Here is a 21368-nt window from a genome sequence, read left to right on the forward strand (position 1 = left end):
TTCTTCAGATACCTCCTCCTCTTCCAAATCAGTGTTACACTACTGTATATTGCCAAAAATCAAACGTTTTGGGACGCCCCTCCAAATCATTGAATTCAGTTGTTGTTTTTCTGGGGTTGGGCTTGGCCCCTTAGTTCCAGTGAAAGGAACTCTTAATGCTCCAGCATACCAATACATATTGGACAACTTTCTGCTCATATTCTATCAAGTTGAGCTCAGGAATCTGTGTAGGCCAGACAAGTTCCTCCACACCAAACTCGATCATCCATGTCTTTTATGGACCTTGCTTTGTGAACTGGTGTGCAGTCATGTTGGAACAGGAATGGGCCATCCACAAAATGTTTTCACAAAGTTGGTAGTATGAAATTGTACAAAATGTCTTAGTATGCTGAAGCATTGATAGTTACTTTCACTGTAACTAAGTGGCCAAGCCCAGCCCCTGAAAATCAACACCTAAATTCAATGATTTGGAGGGCCGTCCCAAAACTTTTGACAATATAGACTTCTTCATCCAGGACACCTGAAGTAATCAGATTTGCAACTTGCTGGGCACTGACGGTACTCATGATTTTGGCAAAAAGACAACTAGCCAGTGGTGGGCCATCAGGGCCAGCAAGGCCTTCTCTGCTGGCCTAAACAGCAGTGATCTGAATCCCTGACTTGGATTTTGATATATTTAATATATTTTTCCATGAATGTGTATTAAATTATTCCCAATAGTCTATTCCCTACAATTCATAGCTTTTCTCTTGGTTGCGCTGCTTCCAGTAGTGTATATTTATGATAAAATATTTATCCAATCATATTTCAGCCAGTGGCTGACATCATGTGTTGCCAGGGTAAAAGAAATATGCCTTAAGGGCTTCAGAATCAATAGTGCAGGTGCCTGTAGCTTAAAATAAGTGGCAATGAAATTGTTACATTAACCAAACAGATTTGAAGTTGGCGTCACTGTGGCCATCTAGCAGACATACGATTACGTCAGCAATTTCCCGTCCTTTGATTGGATTACTGGAGTAGTCAGAGGCAGCGAACCCCACAAACCCCATATATATATTTTAACTCACAATGGCTGACAGAGAAGAAGAAATCGATTTGGTCACAGACATCCTTATAAATGCAAGGCTGACTGTTATAAAATTGACTATTCCTTGTGAGGTGTGAAATACTGTAGCCTAATTTCTTTTTTACTTTGCTATTTAACGGTTGATTAGTATCTATTGCTGTGGCATTATAATGATGGTATAGAGGTGGATTAGTTTAGTTTCTTATTGTGTGTGTGTAGTTTTTGTGGTGTTTAAGTGGTTTTATAGTTGGCAGGTCAAAATTGACCCCTAAGACAATCTTTGTAAGCTGCCTTCATGAAAATATGAAAATAGAAAATGTTTCATTTTTTCAAATTTTCAAGTTGGAAAAACATCATTTAGGGTTTTGCTATTAAAATGGACAGGTAATTTGTGACACCACAAGGGTTAACTTTTATTGTTGATATTTGACCAATCATCAAGTAAAATTTATTTTTCATATTTTTTTTATGTAAAGCAGAATAAGATTACTGCACAAATATTGTAATTGCCCATCACACACCAAAGCATTAGTTACTAAATACTGAAATATTGACTATGCTGAATTTAAACTCTTTTTCCTCTGAATCTGTAGAGCAGCAAGTTTCTGTTAAAGTGAATCTGCTTAGATCCTTGCTTGTCATTTGTTTAAAACTGATTTCCCAGGACACAGGAGTGTCCAGCACACATTATGAGTTACCAAGTCAGACTGTCCCACTGTTGTACTTAATATTTTCTTCTGCTGTGATATATAGTTTTCATTTTAAGCACTTTATGTAGGAAACAATTTAGAAGCTACAGACCCTGTCTTTATATAAGGGTCTGTTTTCTTGTTGTATTTTCTAGTTGTAGTGTCCATGTACAAATACATGTGACCTGTAAACACACAAACACACACACAAACAAATGTGTCAATTCAACATCTACATGGTAAATTGTTTTATCAGGTTTTAATTTGTTACTATCTTTAGTATCACAAATCTTAGCGACAACATTACATTGACGAAAAATGACAGCATTAGAGCTAGGATAAATGTAGTACTTTTTTTTTTATTTAAGTACATTTGGATACAAGTACTTTTGTACATTAACAAAAGTAAAAATTCAAAATGAGGAGTTTTACTTTTACTGGAGTAACATTTTAACTAGAGTATTTGTCCTTTAACTTAAGTACAGATGTGTAATTTGCCCACCACTGCTGCCATCAAGCGATTTCTGTAACTCTCAATGAGATTTCTGCACCCGTTGACAGGTATTTTGGCCCACTCCTCATGAGCAAACTGTTCTAGCTGTCTCAGGTTTGAAGGGTGTCTTCTCCATATTGCATGTTTCAGTTCTTTCTTGGCTGTTTTGAGCTGTCCCTCAAACTCAATAGTCTGTTCAGTATAAAAGCTCAAGATCTAACAAACTGAAAATAAAATAAAATAAAATAAACACATCTCAAAGAATCGGTTTCATTGGTGGCTCGCCATATACAGATTTCACTTGGTGAATCCAGCATGAGTCAGGAAAACTTGGCACAAAGAATCCTCCTTATTTCACAAAGAAAAAAAAACCCAGCCTTGTAGAAAGACAATTTATAATAATTAATCTTTAATTTAAACACTTTATCATCAAATTACATAAGTTAACATCCTTCCAATTCATTAAGAACTTTAGGGAGATCCACCTGGCAGTTAAAACCTTTTTGTTATTTAACACCATTTTGTCTTGGGAGGATGTCAGAAAACATTTCAGTCTCCCCACGAATTTGACCATGCAATCTCCAATCACCTTGAACCCTGACCTCCCTGTTTTGTTAACCAATATTGCCTTTTGGACCTGGGTAGAAAAGGTTATCTCTAATTTAGCCAGTTTATTTACAGATAATGTTCTCAAATCTTTTGAGACATTGAGAATGGATTACCAACTTCCTAAAACAGAATTTTTCAAATTTTTCCAATTACGCCATTTTATTCAATCTGAAATGAGACAGGGGAAAATCTGTTGAGAACTGTCTGATACTGAGAATCATCTGCTTCTCCAGGGGAAGCTGAAGGGTCAGATTTCCTATCTGTATGGCTCCCTGTTATCAGAAACCTCTTCACCTTTGGGAAAAGGATATTGGCTAATGATGAATGGCTCTCTATAATTCATAAATCAACTTCAAAATCTATGCATGAGCAAAACATTAAATTCACATACAGGACATATCTCACCACAGGACACCTCCATAAAATGTACCCAAATATACCTCTTAACAATGTTATATCCTCACATGGGTTCTCATACCACTGCAATGCCGATGACACCCAACTTATCTTCTCCTTCCCTCCCTCAGATACCATGGCTTCTGCTTGGATCTCAGCATGTCTGGCGAACATTTCATCTCGGATGAAACTCCAAGATGAAAATCAGTCCCAGCAAAACTGAACTGCTGGTCATCCCAGTTGATTCATCCCCAGCCCAGGATCTTGCGATATCTCTGAACAACTCCATGATCTCCTCTTCAGCCACTGCTCGCAACCTTGGGGTAACCATGGACAATCAACTGTCCATTTCCTCCCATGTTGCTAATATCACACGCTCATATCAGTTTCAACATCAGAAGGATTCGGCCATTTCTCAGGTGCATGTTCAGTCTCTTGTCATTTTGAGACTGGACTACTGCAACTCTCTACTGTCAGGTCTATCCCTGAATGCAATTCGTCTACTGCAAATGATCCCTAAGTTCTTCCACACCACCCCACTGCTGTGTTCCCTCCACTGGCTTCCAGTAGCTGCACAAATCAGATTCAAACATGAAATGGTTCAGAAATATTATTTTTTTCTCCAACTATATATTTATTAAATTGTAAAACATCACTAGGTCTTCCTCATAATTTACATTGTTTATATAATTTCATCACTTCTCTGACAAAGAAATGTATACTTATCTTATGGTCATCATCTTGTGTACCAAACAAAGATGTGTTTGGCACAAGTGGTTAATCTTCTCCCTTAGTAAAAACTTACATATGACTTACAGAACAAATCCAATTTATTCTGGTGGATATGGGCTCCTTTGTGGGATTTACTTGAAAAATCAAGATCGTAGTCTTGACTTTATTTTTTCCCATTTTTTTTCCATTTTTATTCTTTCCTTTTTCCCCATATTTTTTCTTTCACTGGATTATCTTGCCATTTGCTTTTTCAATAGTAACTTTTTCATACTGACAGTATATTGTTTAACGTGTCTAAATGTTTGCTTTCAGTATCCATTGTATATTGTATTGTACTGTATATTGATCTGGCTCTGTTGTTCTGGTGTTATTAAAAATCTATAAACATGATTTTTTTAAAATAAATAAATAAAGAAGAAGAAGAAGAAGAAGAAGAAGAAGAAGAAGAAAAGAACAAATGTCACCCCTTCCATTTTTCGTATGAAATTTTGTATATTTTGTATCATAATTCAGCCCAAAAAGATGAAAAGCAGAGAGCACACTGCTCTGTGATAGGAAACAAGCCTGTTTGATGAAAAATGATGAAAGGTGACATTGTTAAGTCAATTTTGATGGAATGTCACCTCTTTTTTATTTGTTGTGAAATTTTGCATTATAATGAATCATATTTTGTATCATAATTCAACCCAAAAAAGTGATAGAAGTCAATGACAAACTCATTAAGACTCACATAAGTCTTTACTATGTTTGCTTTGAAATTTTGCATTATAATGTAAAAAATCATAATCTAGCCATGGGGGTCACAGTCCAGTCCTGTGACTTTAGTGCCGGTCCCAAGCCCAGATAAATAGGGTTGTGTCAGGAAGGGCATCCCACGTAAACATTACCAAATTTAATCATGCAAATCGTCAGTAATCTGAATTTCATACTGGATCGGTTGAGGCCCGGGTTAACAACAACCGCCATCGGCGCCATTGGGCGCTGGTGGAAATTGCACTATTCTTGGTCGAAGAAGTAGAGGAGGGAGGAGAGTGTGTAGACAGAGAGATAAGAGGAAAGGTGAACTCTGAGTGTTGGTACTATGACAGGTAAAGGTAGAGAGCTTGCTGATATGATTGAGAGACGGAAGGTGGATATACTGTGTGTACAGGAGACCAGGTGGAAGGGTAGCAAGGCTTGTAGTATAGGAGCAGGATTCAAGCTGTTTTATTATGGTGTTCAGTAAGAGAAATGGAGTAGGTGTGGTCCTGAAGGAGGAGTTTGTAAGGAATGTTCTGGAGTGTCAGACAGGGTGATGAGTCTAAAGTTAGAGATTGAAGGGGTGATGTTGTATGTTGTTAGTGGTTATGCCCCATGGGTAGATTGTGAGTTAGAGGAGAAAGAAAGATTCTGGAGTGAATTAGATGAGGTGATAAAGAGTATTCCCATGGGTGAGAGAGTGGTGATAGGAGCAGATTTTAATGTTGGTGAGGGGAACACAGGTGATGAGGAGGTGATGGGCAAGTTTGGAGTTAAGAAAAAGGAACCTTGAAGTACAGATGGTAGTGGACTTTGCTAAGAGGATGGACATGGCTGTGGTTAACACTTATTTTCAGAAGAGGGTTGACCATAGGGTGACTTACAAGAGTGGAGGTAGGAGCACACAGGTAGACTACATCCTGTGTAGAAGAGGCAATCTGAAAGAGATTAGTGACTGTAAAGTCGTAGTGGGAGAGAGTGTAGCCAGACAGCATAGGATCGTGGTGTGTTCACCAAAACAAGTGGATTGATGCATTGCCCACAGTTTGACTGTATTGTGAGCAACCCCATCTAAAGCTACAGGTGTTTGCCCATACGAGCTTATGACTGGAAAGGTAATGAAACTGCCCACTGATCCAGAAATTTCTCCAGCAGGCTTGGGGCCTCTGATGCTTGCAACACAGCAGACTGTGCTGAAACAGCTTCACGAAAGGCTAAAAGTGTTGCAGGCTCAGGCTGTGCTGAGACAGCAACAGTCTGACCTGACTAATGATGCTCATTTCAATCCAACTTCTGAAACAATATTTACAGAAGGAGACATGATAATGATACGTGTCTTTGTAAAGCAAAGTACATTCTCTCCTGGGTGGCACGGGCCCTATGAGATTAAAGTTATCTGTAATAGCTGTGTGGCCATGTCTATCAAGAGAAAATTAAGATGGTAGCACATGTCCCAATGCAAACTATTCAAAGGTCCAGCCAATAATTCACTAATATTTCTCTGTGCTCTTTCTCAGGCTGATAGCAGGTTCCACACATCCCACAATAGTAAACATTTCAGGAGACAAACCGTCATACCCGTCCTTTCATAATATAACAGCCTGGTATCAACTTAAATTGGAGCCAGGATCGAAAGTTGGGAGTATGCGCACTCTCTATGAAAAATTCAATAATGGTGTAGATCCTAAAATGTGCTACTATGCTAAGGATCTAGAACCTGCAGTATATAGATGCACACACTCTGAAACAATCAACAACACATATATGAGTTACACCGAATACAAATTTAATATTACTTCATATGTTCCAGATGAAAACAAACCAAAAGACTTCATTTGGACTAGAGGAAGAGAAGGAACTTATTGTGTGGGAAAATGTGAGGCTGATGTGAATAGTTATAGTGGACCACAAAACTGTTCATGGACTCTACATCACTGTTTCAACCTGAACACTTGTGGGTATAGTAAGCCTAAACAATGGCCAAAATTATATCTAATCCCTCCAGGTGGTTTTATTAAGGGAAACATTAATAAGACTTCATTGCATGATGTAAATTTGATAATGACGCATGTAACCTATAACATTTCAAATATTTAGTCTGCTTTTGCAAAACATTGTAGTGAGGATGATAAAACAGCTACAGTCGCGAATCGATGATTTAATCTCCGATTATGAAGGCAGGCTTGCAGTCCAAATTCCACCCGTACGTTCTAAACGAGATCTGTTTGGAAATTTAGCAGGTCTCTTTTGCTCTGTGAACTCAATTCCCAACACTTACAAAATAACAGGACAATCACGATTCTCAGCTTAGTTGGCAAACCAGGTGGCCACTGGTTTTTAACACATCACCAATAGCAATGAAAATATCAAATCGGTTAGATCTGAAGCGCAGGCGGTTGTATTGGTCAGCCGTAGATTATTCAATCAAAGCCGTACCATCGAACATGACTTAACCTGCAGATCATATGCACAGGATTTATTTACTGCTGCAAGACAAGATATTTTAGACCTTCGTCTTCTCAAGACACCTAGGCATGCTTTAAATGATCTTATAGAAATTTTAGACTTGCATAGATGGTTTGCATCAGAAAAGATGAAAGATATTAAATACTCTGAATTACTGTCTACATTGATGTTATACACTGGGAATGAGTGCACCGGCTGCATTGTTTTTTTTTGCCAATTTTCCTTTTATACACCAAGAGCAAGTATTTTTGAACTCCACGACTATATGTTCTATAGGTGTAGTAGTGAAGGATCAGATCATTAAATGGGACCACCTAACAGGATATATGACTTTAAAAGGGGATGAGACCTTGTTTACCACTCGCACCTGTTGTCATGAAACTTCCAGTTGTTATTTGTACATGTAATACTTTACTACAACCCTTCTCTTCCAATGATACTAAGCTTATCAGTGTTCAGTCATGGCATGGTCATGCTGATGCGATTCAAGTATCTCTCACACAGTGGTGTTTCGTCAGTGAAATTAATTCCTTCACCTATGGCGGTCTGACCTGCCCTGCAAACCATACCTTCTGCTGGGAGGTTACAGAGGATTTCTCAATGGGTCATATAAATATCTTGGGGAGGATTCCACTGGACACAGATGTTTCCCCATGGTGGGAAGACACTTTCTTTGAACATAGCACAAAAGCTCTAACGGACACCATATATTTGGTACAACAAACTATACTACAGACTGAGTATCATCTGAACCAGGCTCGGGTGGAAGCAAACCTAGCAACGGGAACAGCAGCGATCTTGTCAAGTTCAAGTTCCGTGGGTGTGTGATTGTCAGTGGACTTGTTCTCATATTGTCTACACTTCAATGCTATTATTTCAGATTTAACCCCTTAACCCCTTATAGGTGCCAGCCATTCAGAGACTGCTACAGTAAGATTCCCAGCAATGTCCCCTTGGGAATTATTTTGAAAATGTCCCAAGGGGCCAGGGGAGGATTGTAATGTGGCAGGCCAAATTATTAATATTGACTGTGATGTAGTTATATCTTCATATCTTTATATCTTTAGCAAAAACAGAAACCTTGGGGGAAATTGGGGGGTTTTGGGAAGTGTGTCATAAAACAGTTCACATTCCTGTGTAAATCCCACTCTTCAAGGAGTCAGTGGTGGAACTATTTTCTGGATCTCACCAAGAACGTACATTCTTTTACCCTTCAGGTTCTAGTCGCAAGGAATACTGGAAAGATATGATGATATACTTACTGTACGATGTTATTCATATTTAATGTCATTCTAAAGCTCATGTGATTGTTGAAAAAGGTCTAATTTGCAAATCAGAGTATACTAAAGTTTACACATAGTCTGTACTCCTGTCCTTATGACCTTATTCAACCCCCTCGCAGGTCACAAGACAAGAATCTGAACTATGTCCTTTACAACCCATTTGGTGTGAACCAAATGGCTAAAAGCCAGATGTGTCTTTATGACCTGTCCAAAACCAGGCCTTCTGTGGACTCATAGATTGCACGACCCTTTGTCTCTCTTGTGTATATAAGGTGCATTGGCAAAAGACTCAGGGAAGCATCTGCATTCAGAACTTCCCACACTATTATTATGTGTCTCTAATGCCAGGTATGACTTTAACTCTGTAACTTGTGTTTTTCAGACTATGCTGATCCTTTTAATTGCTACTGAGTTTAGTATTTTTCTAATTGAATAGACTGACCTAAGTGGAACCTGCCTGGCAAAATAAAATTGTTAATTTTGACTTATTCTGAGCCTATGGAAAATCATTATTATACACCTCTTTAATCTTAGCATGTGAACTTAAATCAGAATGGAGAAACCTAGGTTTATGTTGGAATGGAGTAGCCTCGACTTAAACTTGAATGGAGAATGCCTTGGTTTAAAGTTACATTAGAAAAAACTTAAACTTGTATGGGGAAACCCAGGTTTACGTTTAAATAGAGTTATGTTCAATCATTTCAGTTTTCTATCTACTTAATAAATTAAGAATAGTCAACCCTCTATATCAGGGGTGTCAAACTCATTTTAGGGTGAGGGCCGGATGAGAAGAAATGTGACCATGTGCGGGCCGAATCTCCTTTTTTTTTTTTAAATCAGAGTTCACCAAATTACAAATTAATTTGCAAAAAAAACCTAGAAAGACACAATATTCTGTAAAACTGCATTTAATAAGTCCTCAGAATCTTTGAACATGAATATTATTTGTCATACTTTTTAGTAATGAGAAAATAAGAAATAAAAAAATGCTACAGACTCTGTACAGACAGTTACATTAAATATGAAGCTATAGGCTACAATATAATTTACAAACTACAAAAACACTCCACAATTTTAAAAAACTGCCTTTAACATATTTAACAACTCAATAGCTTATATGTAAAAAAAATATATACAAAATAAATTCTTTATGGTTAATGCAAATGAAAAATTGAAAAAAATATCATTCACTTTGGATATGAACATTAACTATAAACCAGAAATGAGAACTTTTCTTTAACAAATAAAAATCTAGATTGCATTTGTAAAGCATTAAGTTTGACATACGCACGTATACATACGTACGATTTTAATTCCTGCTTCCTGACACCTGTCTTCTCTTTTCTTCGACCAGTGCATCAACATCAGCAACCAGTTTTTGACAAGCTAATACTGGCAAAAGCCTGTTTTTTCTCAGGACACACAAGCTCTGCTGCCTTTACCATACACTTCTTGACGAATTCTCCCTCTGAAAATGGCTTTGATGCCGCTGCGATTTCAATCAAATAGCTGGCCTTTACAGCTTCATCGGTTCCTGCTCTTTTTGTGAACATTGATTGCTTTTTTTTCAAAGCTGATGCTAAATCATTAACTTTTTCCTTTCGGAGCTGTCCAGTGTATTTATCATATTTCTCTGCGTGTATGTCATAGTGCCGTTTAATGTTGTACTCGTTTTGCACAGCAACGGCTTGTGAGCAGATTAAACATACCGGCTTGCCGTTGACCTCACAGAAGAAATACTTCTCTTTCCATTTCTTCTGAAACATCCGCCCTTCCAGATCAATTTTTCTTTTTTTGGACATTTTTAAAATCGCGGGTGCTTGCCACACATCTTCAATTAGCCGACGTGTTCGAAATTTGATTTAGGCGCCGCTCTAGAATGCGCATGCGTGTTAGACGTTCCGGCAGAAGCGCAATAGCAGCGCAATTAAATTATCAATGATAAAATAAAAAAATGAATAAAACCAAACACAATATTGCAGCAAAAATACCATAGACTTTATTTAATACTACTACTAATAATAGTAATGATAATAAAAAAGATTTAATATTATTTATTCAAATCATACAGCGGGCCGTATTGGACGCCTTAGTGGGCCGTATTCGGCCCGCGGGCCGTATGTTTGACACCCCTGGCTAAGATCAAGTGTTCTCTGGTCTGTTTTTGGGCTTTGACAGGGTTTGAGAAGGAGAATAGATGGAATGGGGTTTGTGTAGGATCGCTTCTCAGGGTTTTTAGCTAGGATCTATTGTGTTCACTGGTCTGGCTTTTTTGCCTTGGTCTGGGTTCATGTTACAATCCTTAGTCTGGCCTTGAGAAGGTGAATGGTTAGGTAAGGATATGGGTAGGATTTGGATTGAAAAAAAAATCTGTTCTTATCAGTTTAATATCTGATACGTCCTCAGATTTTTAGATCTGGGAGCCAGAAAAGTGGCTTGCTACGTCCGCTCCGCGGATCGGCCTGGTATTGCAGTACTTCCAGGCTTGGCGCACAGTTTTCTGATGTAAAATGAAGGAGAAAAAATGACTGACTCACTGATTGACTGACTTACTGGCTTAGATACTTACTTACCAAATTATGTCTGCATTCAACCTGCCCTGTTCCCTAGCCAATCTTCGCCTCCTTATGCTCACCACTGTCAGCTGTTGCTCGTCAACCTTTCCCCACCCATTCTCCACTCAACCAACCCAAAGGGCCGGCCTTACCCTCATCGAGCATTGTGCTTCTCCAACAAGGGTTTCCTGGTGCTGCTCACCGTTGTTTCTTTATATCTCTGGTTTTTCTAAATTCATGCATAAATATTTTGCCTTTTATTAAAGAGTTCTGTGGAGAGGGACATCAAGGAGTTTGATGTATTTTTGTGAGCTTTGCTCTGGCAAAGCTGTGTATGCTTCAATGTTAAATGGGTAGTTTCCAGGAGTTGGGACTTATTTGGTTATGTGACGTTATACATGCCTGTATAGGTGTGTCCTGAGGCTCTCTGTTAAGCAGAGGAGATAAAATTTTATTGCTTCTTGGCCTTTTGGCTAAGCTCAAGTGTTCTCTGGTCTAGTTTTTGGCTTTGACTGGGTTTGAGAAGGAGAATAGATGGAATGGGGTTTGTGTAGGATCGCTTCTCAGGCTTTTTAGCTAGGATCTATTGTGTTCACTGGTCTGGCTTTTTTGCCTTTGTCTGGGTTCACGTTACAATCCTTACTCTGGCCTTGAGAATGCGAATGGTTAGGTATGGATATGGGTAGGATTTGAATTGAAAAAAAAACTGTTCTCATCAGTTTAATATCTCATACGTCCTATATATTAAACAGACTTTTTAGAGCTGGGAGCCGGAAAAGTGACTTGCTATGTCTGCTCCGCGGATCAGCCTGGCATTGTAGTACTTCCAGGCTTGGTGCACCATTTTCTGATGTAAAATGAAGGAGAATAAATTATTGAATTACTGACTTACTTATTTACTTACCAAATTATCTCTCAATTCAACCCGCCCTGTTCCCTAGCCTATCTTCGCCTCCTTCTGCTCACCACTGTCAGTTGTTGCTCGTCAACCTTTCCCCACCCTTTCTCCTTTCAACCAACCCAAGGGGCCGGCCTTACCCTCATCGAGCATTGTGTTTCTCCGACAAGGGTTTCCTGATGCGGCTCACCTTTTTTTTTTTTTTTTTTTTTATAGCTCTGGTTTTTCTTAATTTATGTGTAAATATTTCACCTTTTATTAAAGATTTCTGTGGAAAAGAACAGCAATGAGTTTGATGTATTTTTGTGAGCTTTGCTCTGGCAAAGCTGTGTATGTCTCAATGTTAAATGGGTAGTTTCCAGCAGTTGGGTCTTATTTGGTTATGTGATTTTATACATGCCTGTATAGGTGTGACCTGAGGCTGTCCGTTAAGCAGAGGAGATAAAATTTTATTGCTTCTTGGCCTTTTGGCAAAAGATCAAGTATTCTCTGGTCTGGTTTTGGGCTTTGACTGGGTTTGGGAAGGAGAATAGATGGAATAGGGTTTGTGTAGGATCGTTTGTCGGGCTTTTTAGTTAAGATCTATTGTGTTCACAGGTCTGGCTTTTTGGCCTTGGTCTGGGTTCACGTACAATCCTTAGTCTGGCCTTGAGAAGACTAAAAATAACAAAATTCATAATTTTATCACTTTCCTATCTTTCTCATGAATTTTGGTATTTTAGAGTAATCAATCACATTTCATATCATCGTTGACCCCAACCGTGAATAAGTCAAAGAAAACTGCCCCATTCAACTGCACACATTCGTTTGTCTGAAACGAGCCAGTTCGATGAAAAATGTTGAAAGTTGTCTTTGTTAAGTGAATTTTCATGGAATATCACTTTTTCCATGTTTCATATGAATTTTTGCACTTGATGAAAAAAAATCATATTTCATATCAAAATTCATTTTTTTATGAGTTTCCTATGTGTCTTATGAATTTTTGCATTTTAAAGTAAACAATTGCATTTCATATCATAGTTGACCCCAAACGTGAAAAAAGTCAAAGAAAACTGCCCCATTCAACTGCACACATGCGTTTGTCTGAAAAATTGCATTCACTTGCTCGTAGAGCGCTGAGACTTGCGGAATCGCATTTTCAGCGCCAGAGAAGCACAATGCAGAGAACACACTGCGCCGAGGCAGGAAACGAGCTAGTTCGATGAAAAATGTTGAAAGTTGACTTTGTTTAGTGAATTTTCATGGAATATCACTTATTCCATGTTTCATATGAATTTTTGCACTTTGATGAAAAAAATCATATTTCATATCAAAATTCATTTTTTTTATCCCGTTCCTTAGTTATGAAAAATGATGTCTATTCTGCTTCTTCTTAAAGCCCAAAACCAGACCAGAGAACACTTGATCTTAGCCAAAAGGCCAAGGAGCAATAAACTTTTATCTCCTCTGCTTAACGGACAGCCTCAGGCCACATCTATTCCGGCATGCATAAAGTCACATAAGCAAATGAGACCCAACTCCTGGAACCTACCCATTTAACATTCAAGCATACACAGCTTTGCCAGAGCAAAGCTCATAAAAATATATCAAACTTATTGATGTACCTCTCCACAGAAAGCTTTACTAAAAGGCAAATGTTTTATGCTTGATTTAAGAGAAACCAGAACTATGAAGAAAAAAAAGCCGAGCAGCACCAGGAAACTCTTGTCGGAGAAACACAATGCTCGATGAGGGTAAGGCAGGCCCCTTTTATTTTTCTTTCATTTTTTTTATATCCTTTCCATCACACTCGCCTTCTCAAAGCCAGACTCAGAAGTGTACTGTGAATACAGTCAAAGCCCAAAGCCAGACCAGAGAACACTTGATCTTAGCCAAAAGGCCAAGAAGCAATAAACTTTTATCTCTTTGGTTTAACGGACAGCATCAGACCATACCTATACAGCACCAAAGCAGCACCAGGAAACCCTTGTCGGAGAAACACAATGCTCAATGAGGGTAAGGCCGGCCCCTTGGGTTGGTTAAGTGAAGAAAGGGTGGGGAAAGGTTGAGGAGCAACAACTGACAGTGGTGAGCAGAAGGAGGCGAAGATAGGCTAGGGAACAGGGAGGGTTGAATTGAGAGATAATTTGTAAGTAAGTCAATAATTAAGTAAGTAAGTCAATAATTCTGTACTTGATTCTCCTTCATTTTACATCAGAAAACGGTGCACCAAGCCTGGATGTACTGCAATACCAAGCTGATCTGCGGAGCAGATGTAGCAAGCCCCTTTTCCGGCTCCCAGCTCTAAAAATCTGTTTAATATAGAGGACATATGAGATATCAAACTGATAAGAACAGATTTGTTTTTCCACTCCAAATCCTACCCATATCCATACCTAACCATTCAGCTTTTCAAGGCCAGACTAAGGATTGTAACCTGAACCCAGACCAAGGCCAAAAGGCCAGACCAGTTAACACAATTTATCCTAGCTAAAAAGCCTGAGAAGCAATCCTACACAAAGCCCATTCCATCTATTCTCCTTTTTAAACCCAGTCAAAGCCCAAAACCAGACCAGAGAACACTTGATCTTAGCCAAAAGGCAAAGAAGCAATAAACATTTATCTCCTCTGCTTAAAGGACAGCCTCAGGCCATACCTATACAGGCATACATAAAGTCACCTAAGGAAATAAGACCCAACTCCTGGGAACTACCCATTTAACATTGAAGCATACACAGCTTTGTCAGAGCAAAGCTCATAAAAACACATCAAGCTCACTGCTTTTCCTCTACACAGAAAGCTTTAGTAAACCACAAAAGAGTTACACATGACTTAAGAGAAACCAGAGCCAGGAAAACAAAAAGGCAAGCAGCACCAGGAAACCCTTTTCGGAGAAACACAATGCTCGATGATGGTAAGGCCGGCCCCTTTTTTTTTTCTTTCTATTTATTTTTTTTATATCCTTTCCGTCACACTCGCCTTCTCAAAGGCAGACTAAGAAGTGCAATGTGAATACAGTCACAGCCCAAAGCCAGACCAGAGAACACTTGATCTTAGCCAAAAGGCCAAGAAGCAATAAACATTTATCTCTTCGGCTGAACGGACAGCGTCAGACCACACCTATACAGGTATGCATAATGTCACGTAATGAAATAAGACCCAAGTACTGAAAACTACCCATTTAACATTGAAGCATCAAGCTTTGCCAGAGCATAGCTCACAAAAATACATCAAACTCATTAATTTTGTGTAGGATCGCTTGTCAGGCTTTTTAGTAAAGATCTATTGTGTTCACTGGTCTGGCTTTTTGGCCTTTGTCTGGCCTTGACAAGGTGAATGGTTAGGTATGGATATGGGTAGGATTTGGATTTGATAAAAAAATCTGTTCTTATCAGTTTAATATCTCATACATCCTCTATATTAAACAGACTTTTAGATCTGGGAGCAGGAAAAGGGGCTTGCTATTTCTCCGCCGCTGATCGGCCTGGTATTGCAGTACTTCCAGTCTTGGTGCACCATTTTCTGATCTAAAATGAAGAAGAAAAAATGACTGACTTACTGATTGACTGACTTACTGATTTAGTTACTTACTTACCAAATTGTATCTGCATTCAACCTGCCCTGTTCCCTAGCCTATCTTCACCTCCTTCTGCTCACCACTGTCAGTTGTTGCTCGTCAACCTTTCCCCACCCTTTCTCCACTCAACCAACCCAAGGGGCCGGCCTTACCCTCATCGAGCATTGTTTTTCTCCAACAAGGGTTTCCTTGTGCTGCTCATCTTTGTTTCTTTATGGCTCTGGTATTTCTTAAGCCATGCATAAATCTTTTGCCTTTTATTAAAGCTTGAAGAGGAACATCAATGAGTTTGATGTATTTTTGGGAGCTTTGCTCTGGCAAAGTTGTGCATATTTCCAGTTTGTTTTCTAAATGTTTCTTATTTGGTTATGTGATTTTATGCATACTTGTATAGGTGTGGCCTGAGGCTGTCTGTTAAGCAGAGGAGATAAAAGTTTATTGCTTCTTGCCCTTTTGGTTAAGATCAAGTGTTCCCTGGTCTGGCTTTGGGCTGTGACTGTACTCACATTGCACTTCTTAGTCTGGCCTTGAGAAGGCGAATAGTTAGGTATGGGTATAGGTATGATTTGGATTGAAAAAAAATATCTGTTCGTATCAGTTTAATATCTCATACGTCCTATATATTAAAAAGACTTTTTAGACCGGGGAGCGGGAAAAGTGGCTTGCTACGTCTGCTCCGCGGATCGGCCTCGTATTGCAGTACATCCAGGATTGGTGCACCGTTTTCTGATGTAAAATGAAGGAGAATCAATTACTGAATTACTGATTTACTGACTTACTGACTTACCAAATTTTGTCTCAATTCAACCCGCCCTGTTCCCTAGCCTATCTTCACCTCCTTCTGCTCACCACTGTCAGTTGTTGCTCGTCAACCTTTCCCCACCCGTTCTCTCCACTCAACCAACCCAAGGGGCCGGCCATACCCTCATTGAGCATTGTGTTTCTCTGACAAGGGTTTACCGGTGCTGCTTGCTTTTTTTTTTTCTTTAAAGCTCTGGTTTCTCTTAAGTCATGCATGAATCTTTTGCCTTTCATTAAAGATTTCTGGAGTGGAGTGTCAATGAGTTTGATGTATTTTTGTGAGCATTGCTCTGGCAAAGCTGTGTATGCTTCAATGTTAAATGAGTAGTTTCCAGGAGTTGGGACTTATTTGGTTATGTGACGTTATGCATGCCTGTATAGGTGTGTCCTGAGGCTGTCTGTTAAGCAGAGGAGATAAAAGTTTATTGCTTCTTGGCCTTTTGGTTAAGATCAAGTGTTCTCTGCTCTGGTTTTTGGCTTTGACTGGGTTTAAAAAGGAGAATAGATGGAATGGGCTTTGTGTAGGATTGCTTCTCAGGCTTTTTAGCTAGAATCAATTGTGTTAACTGGTCTGGCTTTTTGGCCTTGGTCTGGGTTCACGTACAATCCTTACTCTGGCCTTGAGAAGACTAAAACTAACAAAATTCATAATTTAATCACTTTCCTATGTTTCTCATGAATTTTGGTGTTTTAAAGTAATCAGTCACATTTCATATCATCGTTGACCCCAACCGTGAATGAGTCAAAGAAAACTGCCCCATTCAACTGCACACATTCGTTTATCTGAAAACCGCTTTCCCTTACTCGTAGTACGCTGAGACTTGCGGAATCGCATTTTCACCGCATGAGAAGCACAATGCAGAGAACACACTGCGCTGAGGCACGAAACGAGCCAGTTTGATGAAAAATGTTGAAAGTTGTCTTTATTAAGTGAATTTTCATAGAATATCATTTATTAAATGTTTCATATGAATTTTTCCACTATGATGAAAAAAATCATATTTCATATCAAAATTCATATTTTTTATGACATTCCTATGTGTCTTATGAATTTTTTCATTTTAGTCTAAACAATCACATTTCATATCATAGTTGACCCCAAACATGTGAAAAAAGTCAAAGAAAACTGCCCCATACAACTGCACACATTCGGTTATCTGAAAATCGCTTTCCCTTGCTCGTAGAGCGCTGAGACTTGCGGAATCGCATTTTCACCGCATGAGAAGCACAATGAGGAGAACACACTGCGCTGAGGCACGAAACGAGCCAGTTTGATGAAAAATGTTGAAAGTTGTCTTTATTAAGTGAATTTTCATAGAATATCATTTATTCCATGTTTCATATGAATTTTTCCACTATGATGAAAAAAATCATATTTCATATCAAAATTCATATTTTTTATGACATTCCTATGTGTCTTATGAATTTTTTCATTTTAGACTAAACAATCACATTTCATATCATAGTTGACCCCAAACATGTGAAAAAATTCAAAGAAAACTGCCCCAATCATCTGCACACATTCGTTTATCTGAAAAACCGCTTTCCCTTGCTCGTAGAGCCCTGAGACTTGCGGAATCGCATTTTCAGCGCCTGAGAAGCACAATGCAGAGAACACACTGCGCTGAAGCACGAAACGAGCCAGGTTGATGAAAAATGTTGAAAGTTGTCTTTATTAAGTGAATTTTCATAGAATATCATTTATTCCATGTTTCATATGAATTTTTCCACTATGATGAAAAAAATCATATTTCATATCAAAATTCATATTTTTTATGACATTCCTATGTGTCTTATGACTTTTTTCATTTTAGACTAAACAATCAAATTTCATATCATAGTTGACCCCAAACATGTGAAAAAAGTCAAAGAAAACTGCCCCAATCAACTACACACATTCGTTTGTCTGAAAAACCGCTTTCCCTTGCTCGTAGAGCGCTGAGACTTGCGGAATCGCATTTTCAGCGCCTGAGAAGCACAATGAGGAGAACACACTGCGCTGAAGCACGAAACGAGCCAGTTCGATGAAAAATGTTGACAGTTGTCTTTGTTAAGTGAATTTTCATGGAATATCAATTTTTCCATGTTTCATATGAATCTTTGTACTTTTATGAAAAAAATCATATTTCATATCAAATTTCATTTTTTTATGACATTCCTATGTTTTTTGGGAATTTTTTCATTTCAGACTAAACAATCACATTTCATATCATAGTTGACCCCAAACATGTGAAAAAAGTCAAAGAAAACTGCCCCAATCAACTGCACACATTCGTTTGTCTGAAAAACCGCTTTCCCTTGCTCGTAGAGCGCTGAGACTTGCGGAATCGCATTTTCAGCGCCTGAGAAGCACAATGAGGAGAACACACTGCGCTGAAGCACGAAACGAGCCAGTTCGATGAAAAATGTTGACAGTTGTCTTTGTTAAGTGAATTTTCATGGAATAGCATTTATAACATGTTTCATATGAATTTTGGCACTTTGATGAAAAAAATCATATTTCATATCAAAATTCATATTTTTTATGACATTCCTATGTTTTTTGGGAATTTTTTCATTTTAGACTAAACAATCACATTTCATATCATAGTTGACCCCAAACATGTGAAAAAAGTCAAAGAAAACTGCCCCAATCAACTGCACACATTCGTTTGTCTGAAAAACCGCTTTCCCTTGCTCGTAGAGCGCTGAGACTTGCGGAATCGCATTTTCAGCGCCTGAGAAGCACAATGAGGAGAACACACTGCGCTGAGGCACGAAACGAGCCAGTTCGATGAAAAATGTTGAAAGTTGTCTTTATTAAGTGAATTTTCATAGAATATCATTTATTCCATGTTTCATATGAATTTTTCCACTATGATGAAAAAAATCATATTTCATATCAAAATTCATATTTTTTATGACATTCCTATGTGTATTATGAATTTTTTCATTTTAGACTAAACAATCACATTTCATATCACCGTTGACCCCAAACATGTGAAAAAAGTCAAAGAAAACTGCCCCAATCAACTGCACACATTCGTTTGTTTGAAAAACCGCTTTCCCTTGCTCGTAGAGCGCTGAGACTTGCGGAATCGCATTTTCAGCGCCTGAGAAGCACAATGAGGAGAACACACTGCGCTGAAGCACGAAACGAGCCAGTTCGATGAAAAATGTTGACAGTTGTCTTTGTTAAGTGAATTTTCATGGAATAGCATTTATAACATGTTTCATATGAATTTTGGCACTTTGATGAAAAAAATCATATTTCATATCAAAATTCATATTTTTTATGACATTCCTATGTGTCATGAATTTTTTCATTTTAGACTAAACAATCACATTTCATATCATAGTTGACCCCAAACATGTGAAAAAAGTCAAAGAAAACTGCCCCAATCAACTGCACACATTCGTTTGTCTGAAAAACCGCTTTCCCTTGCTCGTAGAGCGCTGAGACTTGCGGAATCGCATTTTCAGCGCCTGAGAAGCACAATGAGGAGAACACACTGCGCTGAAGCACGAAACGAGCCAGTTCGATGAAAAATGTTGACAGTTGTCTTTGTTAAGTGAATTTTCATGGAATAGCATTTATAACATGTTTCATATGAATCTTTGTACTTTTATGAAAAAAATCATATTTCATATCAAATTTCATATTTTTTATGACATTCCTATGTATCTTATGGAAATTTTTTCATTTTAGACTAAACAATCACATTTCATATCATCGTTGACCCCAAACATGTGAAAAAAGTCAAAGAAAACTGCCCCAATCAACTGCACACATTCGTTTGTCTGAAAAACCGCTTTCCCTTGCTCGTAGAGCGCTGAGACTTGCGGAATCGCATTTTCAGCGCCTGAGAAGCACAATGAGGAGAACACACTGCGCTGAAGCACGAAACGAGCCAGTTCGATGAAAAATGTTGACAGTTGTCTTTGTTAAATGAATTTTCATGGAATATCAATTTTTCCATGTTTCATATGAATCTTTGTACTTTTATGAAAAAAATCATATTTCATATCAAAATTCATATTTTTTATGACATTCCTATGTTTTTTGGGAATTTTTTCATTTTAGACTAAACAATCACATTTCATATCATCGTTGACCCCAAACATGTGAAAAAAGTCAAAGAAAACTGCCCCAATCAACTGCACACATTCGTTTGTCTGAAAAACCGCTTTCCCTTGCTCGTAGAGCGCTGAGACTTGCGGAATCGCATTTTCAGCGCCTGAGAAGCACAATGAGGAGAACACACTGCGCTGAAGCACGAAACGAGCCAGTTCGATGAAAAATGTTGACAGTTGTCTTTGTTAAGTGAATTTTCATGGAATAGCATTTATAACATGTTTCATATGAATTTTGGCACTTTGATGAAAAAAATCATATTTCATATCAAAATTCATATTTTTTATGACATTCCTATGTGTCTTATGATTTTTTTCATTTTAGACTAAACAATCACATTTCATATCATAGTTGACCCCAAACATGTGAAAAAAGTCAAAGAAAACTGCCCCAATCAACTGCACACATTCGTTTGTCTGAAAAACCGCTTTCCCTTGCTCGTAGAGCGCTGAGACTTGCGGAATCGCATTTTCAGCGCCTGAGAAGCACAATGAGGAGAACACACTGCGCTGAAGCACGAAACGAGCCAGTTCGATGAAAAATGTTGACAGTTGTCTTTGTTAAGTGAATTTTCATGGAATATCAATTTTTCCATGTTTCATATGAATCTTTGTACTTTTATGAAAAAAATCATATTTCATATCAAATTTCATTTTTTTATGACATTCCTATGTTTTTTGGAAATTTTTTCATTTTAGACTAAACAATCACATTTCATATCATCGTTGACCCCAAACATGTGAAAAAAGTCAAAGAAAACTGCCCCAATCAACTGCACACATTCGTTTGTCTGAAAAACCGCTTTCCCTTGCTCGTAGAGCGCTGAGACTTGCGGAATCGCATTTTCAGCGCCTGAGAAGCACAATGAGGAGAACACACTGCGCTGAAGCACGAAACGAGCCAGTTCGATGAAAAATGTTGACAGTTGTCTTTGTTAAATGAATTTTCATGGAATATCAATTTTTCCATGTT

The 21368-nt window shown here is 38.3% G+C and overlaps 4 non-coding genes and 6 pseudogenes across 4 annotated transcripts; 8 read left to right on the top strand and 2 right to left on the bottom strand.

Annotated features, from left to right (window-relative positions):
- The first annotated feature begins 6784 nt into the window (after window positions 1–6784).
- On the top strand, window positions 6785–8017 carry LOC131342025 (uncharacterized; annotated as a pseudogene).
- A 2753-nt stretch (window positions 8018–10770) lies between these two features.
- On the top strand, window positions 10771–10971 carry LOC131342101 (U2 spliceosomal RNA; annotated as a pseudogene).
- A 272-nt stretch (window positions 10972–11243) lies between these two features.
- On the top strand, window positions 11244–11357 carry LOC131342112 (U5 spliceosomal RNA). Its single transcript, XR_009202973.1, has one exon. It is a non-coding gene; the product is annotated as a U5 spliceosomal RNA (small nuclear RNA).
- Window positions 11358–11709: 352 nt separating this feature from the next.
- On the top strand, window positions 11710–11873 carry LOC131342105 (U2 spliceosomal RNA; annotated as a pseudogene).
- A 265-nt stretch (window positions 11874–12138) lies between these two features.
- Window positions 12139–12253, top strand: LOC131342110 (U5 spliceosomal RNA). The gene has a single exon (XR_009202971.1). It is a non-coding gene; the product is annotated as a U5 spliceosomal RNA (small nuclear RNA).
- A 1226-nt stretch (window positions 12254–13479) lies between these two features.
- On the bottom strand, window positions 13480–13594 carry LOC131342115 (U5 spliceosomal RNA). Its single transcript, XR_009202976.1, has one exon. It is a non-coding gene; the product is annotated as a U5 spliceosomal RNA (small nuclear RNA).
- A 529-nt stretch (window positions 13595–14123) lies between these two features.
- LOC131342099 (U2 spliceosomal RNA) lies at window positions 14124–14288 on the bottom strand (annotated as a pseudogene).
- A 915-nt stretch (window positions 14289–15203) lies between these two features.
- LOC131342103 (U2 spliceosomal RNA) lies at window positions 15204–15425 on the top strand (annotated as a pseudogene).
- A 493-nt stretch (window positions 15426–15918) lies between these two features.
- Window positions 15919–16206, top strand: LOC131342097 (U2 spliceosomal RNA; annotated as a pseudogene).
- A 264-nt stretch (window positions 16207–16470) lies between these two features.
- LOC131342114 (U5 spliceosomal RNA) lies at window positions 16471–16583 on the top strand. Its single transcript, XR_009202975.1, has one exon. It is a non-coding gene; the product is annotated as a U5 spliceosomal RNA (small nuclear RNA).
- Window positions 16584–21368: the final 4785 nt, after the last annotated feature.

The sequence above is a fragment of the Hemibagrus wyckioides genome, linkage group LG20 (genome assembly GCF_019097595.1).
Source record: "Hemibagrus wyckioides isolate EC202008001 linkage group LG20, SWU_Hwy_1.0, whole genome shotgun sequence".
Taxonomy (NCBI): Eukaryota; Metazoa; Chordata; class Actinopteri; order Siluriformes; family Bagridae; genus Hemibagrus; species Hemibagrus wyckioides.